This window comes from Schistocerca nitens, chromosome 5, assembly GCF_023898315.1.
Source record: "Schistocerca nitens isolate TAMUIC-IGC-003100 chromosome 5, iqSchNite1.1, whole genome shotgun sequence".
Classification (NCBI taxonomy): Eukaryota; Metazoa; Arthropoda; class Insecta; order Orthoptera; family Acrididae; genus Schistocerca; species Schistocerca nitens.
This window is the reverse complement of record NC_064618.1, coordinates 505929985-505938292: the sequence shown is the minus strand read 5'-3', so window position 1 is coordinate 505938292 and position 8308 is coordinate 505929985. Positions and strand designations below refer to the sequence as shown.

Sequence of the window (8308 nt, the reverse complement as noted above, 5' to 3'; positions counted from 1 at the left end):
CGGAGCTTAATTTCGGAGTGGGGAAGGAAATCAGACGTGTCCTTTTCACAAAAATATCCCGGAATTTGCCTTAAATGATTTTGGGTAAGTTATAAGGACTAGGCATATTGTCTGCAGGAAACACATCCGGTCTTGTACACGTAATTCATTTACAATTACTGACAAACAAAAGTGAAGCACGCAGAAAGGCACGAAGAAATGAAACTTCACGGTTTCAGAAGGTATGTGAGGTTATTTCAGTGGCTACAAAATCGAGTCAAATTTACAACGAACAGGACAGTGTGAGCCTATGTATCACTATGATGATGTCACTCCTCTGGTCCGGATTCGTGCACTCATTCTATTGGGATGAATGCCAGGAAGCCGCTGGATCCTATGCTGAAGCAAGCTTACCCCGAACTCTTGTAACTAGTCTTCGATATTCTGGATACTGGCACTGGGACGTATCTGGGGATCTTGCTGACCACGGCAGTATCTCAACAACACGCAGACGTGTCATAGAGACACGTGGGAAAGGACTGTCCGACTGAAAAATAATACCTCGATGCCATCGCATGAGAGGTAACACAGAGGACACAGGATGTCACTGACGTACTGTTATGTCGTTAGAGTTTCCTCAATCACTAGCCTGAAGTGACATCCGAAGGTTACCAACACCATAACGCCAGCAGTAACACAGCTGGGCCACTCCAAAGTTTTGCAAGAGTGGGTCAGGTGGCTGCCTTACTCGCCAGCGATGGTTATCCAGGGAAGTGCAGAATCGCGTTTATCGCTAAACACTATGTGATGCCATCATCAGCAGCCAACGCTTCCTGGTCACGGCACCACTACAAACACAGCCATTTATGTTGTGGTGTTAACGGTTATCTATGCATGGGAGGGCAATTCCCTTGTCTGCCTGCTGCTAGCCTCCAGCCAAAGGTGTGGAATGACACAGAATGCTGCAGGGGGGCCATTACTTGTTCTCGTGTGGTAGACGTAGAAGTGACAGGGTTGTGATGTGTTTGGTTCACAATACAGCGATCCTCCTTTGTGGCGGTCAGACGTGGTCAGACGACAAGTATACCTACCCTGACGTCCACATGCGTCCAAAATGAGGCCACTGTCATACCGGAATGCCTCACAGACCTGGATACTGCACGATTCGACCAGCCGGCCAAATGGAGACCCACAGCGGGGCTCCTTTCAGGTTCTATGAGGTACTGTTTACGCTGTCTCGAAAGAATAGTCGCCACCTCTGCGTCTTCATAGTCATTTCTCAGTATCTGACGCTGTTCACGACGATTATATACCCTTCCAAGAACGCAAATGCACTGTGGTGGCCGTTTTGTCTGTCACAGGCAACTGCAACTCTAATCATTTACATACCCGCCAATTGTGTATAGGAGGTCTGTTCTAAAAATTCCAGAATATTCGTAATTTCGGGCCAATTGTGTGTCGGAGCGAAATGAGGTTGGCATCCCTGCACAAGCCTATGTTTAATGTGTAACTGCCGGGAAGTTTCTTTGTTGTACGTTTGTTGGTTGTTGTTCAGTGCTGTATTGAGCAGAATGTTGTGTCACACAGTTTGCGAATTTCGAGTGGCAGTTAGAGCAGAAACGCGACTGCATTAAATTTTGCGTGAAACTCAACAAAACCTTTAAAGAGGCACACCAAATGATGCAGGAAGCAAACGGTGATGAGTGCTTAAGCCGTACTCGGCATTACGAATGGTTCACGCGGTTTAAAAATGGCCGGCCTGAAGTTAAAGATGGCCCTTGTTCAGGACGTCCTTCGACGTCTACCGACGAAGTTCATGTCAGCAGCGTCAACGAAATCGTGCGTGCCAATCGAAGACTGGCTGTCCGAGAGATTGCAGGAGAATGTAACATTTCAGTTGGATCATGTTGCCGGCAAGTTCGTCCCACTGCTCATGGCTCAAGACTAGAAAAACTTCGCCTCGCTATCTGTGATCATAACTGGTGATGAGACGTGGGTCTACGTTTAGGATGTTGAGAGCAAGGTTCAATCTTCACAATGGATCGGGGAAGGTTCTCCAAGACCAAGAAAAGGTCGTCAGGTCAGGTCAAATGTCGAAGCCATGCTGATAGTTTTCCTTGACTTTCAAGGATTAGTTCATCATGAATTCGTGCCACAGGGACAAACTGTTAATCGATGGTATTACCGCCAGCCGGAGTGGCCGTGCGGTTCTAGGCGCTACAGTCTGGAGCCGAGCGACCACTACGGTCGCAGGTTCGAATCCTGCCTCGGGCATGGATGTGTGTGATGTCTTTAGGTTAGTTAGGTTTAAGTAGTTCTAAGTTCTAGGCGACTGATGACCTCAGAAGTTAAGTCGCATAGTGCTCAGAGCCATTTGATGGTATTACCGGGACGTGTTTTGCTGCGCCTGCGAAAAAATGTGAGAAGGACGGGGCCTGAAATGTGGCGAGACAATTCATGGCTCATACTTCACGATAAAGCATTCGCACATTCACCCCTGTTGGTGAGTGACTATTGCACAAAAAACGGAATCACCGTGCTGCCTCATCCTCCGTACTCTCCAGACCTGGCAACTGCGGACTTTTTTTTTATTTCCATAGTTGAAAATTCCGTTGGAAGAACGAAAATGTGCAACGATGGACAAGGTAATTAGCAGACGGCGCATCGCCCGCTCTAGCAAGAGGCGTACCAAGACTGCTTCCGAAAGTGGAAACGGTGTTGGGAGCGGTGTGTCAATTGTGATGGAGAATATTTCGAAGGAGACCATGCACAAGCAGTAAAAGGTATGCGCGGAAAAATTTTGTGGAGAAAGTCCCGGGATTTTCTGAACAGTCCTCGTACATGTACGAACATACATTGACATTCGACCACGTCTTCTGAGTGCTTCACTTTTTTTTTTTTTTTTTTGTTAGACAGTGTATAATTTTTCGTCTTCGTATTTCCGATTTATAAATTTTAGTAATGATGTGTCGAGACTTCGGGATGAAATAAATGTTGGTGTGACCAGCAGAAGGGAGGAGTGGTGGCTGTGCAATCATGAAATTGTGCACCCAAATGCTACATACCAAACTCTCCCTGGTGTTTTACAGAGTAAGGTCACAAGACATTGTTGACACTTATTGAAATAGTGAGTTAGGGATTCCCTTGGGGACTAAGAGCATGTATTTACAGATGAACCACACTTCCTTCCAATAAACCAAAGTCGACCAGTTTGACGTTTGTTTCCAGCCGTCTCAATGGCGTCGCAGCTCTTGTTGGCGTGCAGTGTACTCACCGGAGTGAAGGCGCTGGAGGATATCTCGGAACCGCGGCAGCTCCACCGGGAACAGGGCGCGCGGCATCGCGGCGGAGAGTTCAACGCCTCGCCGCTTGCGCCACTCGAGCTGCCCTTGCGGTAGGGCGAGAGACCTGCGCGCGCTGCGACCTCGGGGTCGCCGACACCGGAGCGGGCGGGCGTCGCAATCCGACTGAGGGACGCGTCGCGTTCCCGCGAGAGCGCCTCCGGCAAGCGCGCGCCACAGCCGAAACTAATCAGCGACGGCGCTGCTGCCACATCGATCAACAACTCGGCAATCCTCTCCTCAGATGGCAGCCTGTTAAGCTTTTGACTCCTTGACCTGTTACGCGCAACACATTTGACTCTAATACCCTTGTCAGTGTATGAATTGGGATCTACAGGGCAGCCAGACTGATTTCTTTGGGCGTTTTCCACTGTCGTTTATCGCACTGTAGCCGCACCGAAAAATACACTGGTGTGCAAAACTTAAGGACTAAAGTGACATTCCCGTGACGTGTCATTTGTCATTTAATCCCTGACGTTTCGTCCAAGACTACGTTGGACATCTTCGGAGGTGCTTGCCGTCGGCGAGACTCATCACAACCAGGAGCACCTCCGAAGATGTCCAACGTAGCCTTGGACGAAACGTCAGGGATTGAAGAGTTCCATGGACCACGGCTATACAACCCGGAAAAATTCTCAGCAGCTGAAACATGCGATCGTGAAAGCCTTCATTGTATGACTGTCATTTAACACAGCTTGGATTGTACGCTGGGAGAACTGCTTCATTATAGCACAGAAGATAACTGAAAGAAATACGCAATGAGACGAACAGAAATGACACTTTTATTCGAAGATAATAATTACACTACAGTCTCAGCGATTTATAATGGTCCTCTGGACATTACATAACGCGGGACGCGTTTCTTAATATGTCATGTGGTCACCATGGACGGCAATGCATGTTCCGCAACGTGTTCCCATGTGGCCTCAAGGTTGATAAGGAGTTCTCGTCGTATGACGTTCCATTCCTCCATGGTTCTAAGCACGATGGGACTTCACATCTGAGGTCATCAGTCCCCTAGAACTTAGAACTACTTAAACCTGACTAACCTAAGGACATCACACACATCCACACCCGAGGCAGGATTCAAACCTGCGACCATAGTGGTCGCACAGTTCCAGACTGAAGCGCCTAGAACCGCTCGGTCGCAGCAGCCGGCGTGATCGATGGGACTGTTCCTTGGTGCACTGCTTGTTCCCACCTATAGCTACATGAGAGGACGCCCAGAATTGTCGAACATGATCGTTTTGGTGGGCCAGGTGTTACGGCGTGGGTAGGCATGATGCTGCATGGGCGCACCGTTCTCCAAATCTTTGAACACAAACAATTCACCGGTCAAAGTCATTGTGACACTGTACTTCTTTCCATGTGCATTCAGCTCTCACTCCATTTTTATGGATGACAGTTTGCGATCGCATCGAACTGCGTAAGTGAAGGAGCTCTTGGAGCGAGAGGATATTGGGCGAATGGACTGGCCTGCCAATTCCCTCGACTTAGGTCCCACCGAACACGTGTGGGATGCGTTGGAGACTATTGCAGCAGTTGCCAACTGCGCTAGTGGAAGAGTGGAACGCCGTACCACGTGAACTCCGAATCAACCTTGTGGCCAGCATGCAAGCACGTTGCAGTACATGCATTGCCGTCCTTGGTGGTCGTACGCCCTGTTATGAACCATGTCCCGCCTTTTGTAATTCCAGGGTATCAACATAGATTGCGATGACTTAAATGTAATCACTGTTTTTGAATAAAAATGTCATTTCTGTTCGTTCAATTGCGTACTTCTTTCAGTCACCTTCTGTTCTGTACTATACGGTAGTAGTTCTTTCAATGTATGGCCCACGTTGCTATGAGCTATGTTACTGGTATCTGGCAGTAACGCACCACGCGAAAGTTACTTTCGTTCTTAAGTTCTGCACACCAATGTATGCTAGTCACCCCAGACTATAAGTAAATGTTCTTCAATTTTATTGTAATGTGATAGATTGCTAGGTTTCTAGCCTCACAGGTGTACCTGTGAACAGATGAGTCCAGAAGCCTCTAAATCGATCATATTAGAATAAAACCGAAGATCATTTAATTGCATTCTGAGGAAAAACCATTCTTACTCTCGATTTATCATACGATTGCGTCGCAGGAAGTTAAATGTATTAGTCATCCTCTTATTTTATTGACTTGTGTCAGAAGCCTAACTTTACAGTACACAGAGTTATACATTGTATATTGCATAGAAACGACGGAGAGGCTCCGTCCCCGCCGCAGCCGCAGTGGTCCACAACCCCACGACGACTACTGCAGTCCACTTCACCCCTCCGCCGCCCCACAACGAACCCATGGTTATTGTGCGGTTCGGCCCCCGGTAGACCCCCAGAGAACGTCTCACACCAGACGAGTGTAACCCCTATGTTTGCGTGGCAGAGTAATGGTGGTGTGCGCTTAAGTAGAGAACTTGTTTGCGCAGCAATCGCTGACATTGTGTAGCTGAGGCGGAATAAGGAGAACCAGCCCGCATTTGCCGAGGCAGATGGAAAACCGCCTAAAAACCATCCACAGACTGGCGGGTTCACCGGACCTCGACACAAATCCGCCGGGTGGATTCGTGTCGGGGACCAGGCGCTCCTTCCCGCCCGGAAAGCCGTGCGTTAGACCGTTCGGCCAACCGGGCAGGCTTACATAGTATATACTTACAAAAATACAGCATTCAGAAATATCTTCGATGAAATTTGTAAACCTGTTTACATTTGTCAAAAATCGGGCCACACTTAGGGCACTATCGCTTGCAAGTGTAAAATGCTGCACTGAACAGATAAATAGACAAAGAGAGAATTGGAACAAATGTTCCACTGTCTGTTCTTCTCCGCACTCACACTTGATACCCTCTGCTGCGAAACTCTACAGTTCACGGCCGAATTTCGTGCTACCGACGGCAGTTCTTAAGCCGTTACGGTACCTCCAAACAGTATGGATTTCCGTCGAAAAAGTTTTTGCTTGTCTGGAGCGAGCTTCAAATGTTCTGCTGTTCGAAGGAATCTTTTTGTTGATTTTGGCCTAGGCTGAGGCAGTTCACGACCAAACACTGGGTGGCCTCCGATGTTCTCAGACTTCAGTCGTTCATGATCGGCGGCAACTTCCCGACGAATATTTGGAGATGAGATACCATCAAGACAAAAATCTTTGCAACAGGGGTAGATTTTAAGCTTCATGTAATCAGTGTACTAGCTTCGTTCAGAGAAGGGTCTACAGTTTTGGCATAAGATGGTTTATGCCAAGCAGAGGAGGTATACTCTGCTGCAAAACGGCACATACCCAAAGCAGTCGTTCTAAGACCATGTGACTTAGCTCCCCTTTGTGAACCTTTTAACATTCTCAATATGTTGATGCCAACAACTTATTTGCTCTATGACGTTTGGCCAATGTTGTCTGAAGGTGGTGGAGTGGTCCAGTATATCTTCAACGCAGACTGTACAATGTGTGTACAAAGGACTGGTGTACCACTCACAGCTGCGTAGCACGACGTGATAAAACTAGGCGTAAAACTGTCCTAACCGACTGGGGTTGAAGGAAGACACATGGAAGATTAGGGTTTAATGTTCCGTCGACAACGGGGTCATTAGAGACGGATTGTTTTGTTAAGGATGGGGAAGGAAATCGGCCGTGCCGTTTCAAAAGGACCATCCCGGTATTTGTCTGCAGCGATTTAGAGAAGACACGGAAAAACTAATCTGGATGACCGGACACGGATTTAAACCGTCGTCCTACCAAATGCGAGTCCTGTGTGCTAACAACTGCGACACCTCGCTCTTGCTTGCAACTACACGGGTTGGATATAAAGAAGTGGCAACCCTGTTGTAATTAATGACATCCTGCACTGAGACGTCACCGTCTTACATGGCCTCAATATAATCGCCCCTCATGATGTCTTCATTTGTCTTCTAGCGCGTGCCACGAAGAAATTCCTTCATTCTGGTGAACAGGTCGTAATCGTACGGACTCGTATCGGGTGAAACAGTGGATGTTCCAGTACCTCCCACCCCCACATACGCAAGAGCTCATCCACGGGGTCCCACCTGTGGCATCGCGCAGTATCATGAAGGATGACAGATGCAGTGCCAGAAGTTACCATCGCTTTCTTCTCAGTGCAGAAAAATGTCGCAACATTGTGGTAGTAGGTTGCAGTGACCGTCTGTCCCTGCGGGACAACGTACTGTTGTGGCTGTGCCCTCTTTTAATGTTTTATGGTTCCTGGGTGGATGAGGAGAGGGTGGTGTGTTAGGCGGGTGGCCGGTTTCCTCTCTAAAACTCCAAACTCCTACCGCACAGCCCACGAAGGCCCAAAGGTACCGACTGGCCGCCGTGTCATCCTCAGCCCACAGACATCACTGGATGCAGATATGGAGGGGCATGTGGTTAGCACACGCTCTCCCTGCCGTATGTCAGTTTCCGAGACCGGAACCGCTACTTCTCAATCAATTAGCTCCTCAGTTTGCGTCACAGGGCTGAGTGCACCTCTCTTGCCAACAGCGCTCGGCAGACCGGATGGTCACCCATCCAAGTGCTAGCCCAGCCCGACAGCGCTTAACTTCAGTGATCTGACGGGAACCGGTGTTACCATTGCGGCACGGCCGTTGGCCGGTTTCCTCTCACTGGAAGACAAAATGCTCATGTGGTTAAAATACACTTTGCTACAGAAACCAATTGAGTACTTAACTTCAATGATGTCCAGTCTGCATTTCTGTGGTAAACAGCAATCAAATAACAAGTAAAAATTCTTGAATGTTGTCCGTGTACATATCACAACTATATACAAGGACTAACGTTCAAATGGTTCAAATGGCTCTGAGCACTATGGGATTCAACTGCTGTGGTCATTAGTCCCCTAGAACTTAGAACTACTTAAACCTAACTAACCTAAGGACATCACACACATCCATGCCCGAGGCAGGATTCGAACCTGTGACCGTAGCAGTCGCACGGTTCCGGACTGCGCGCCT

General features: G+C 48.3%; 1 pseudogene; it reads right to left on the bottom strand.

Annotated features, from left to right (window-relative positions):
- Positions 1 to 7829: 7829 nt before the first annotated feature.
- On the bottom strand, positions 7830 to 7947 carry LOC126261081 (5S ribosomal RNA; annotated as a pseudogene).
- Between the last annotated feature and the right edge of the window lie 361 nt (positions 7948 to 8308).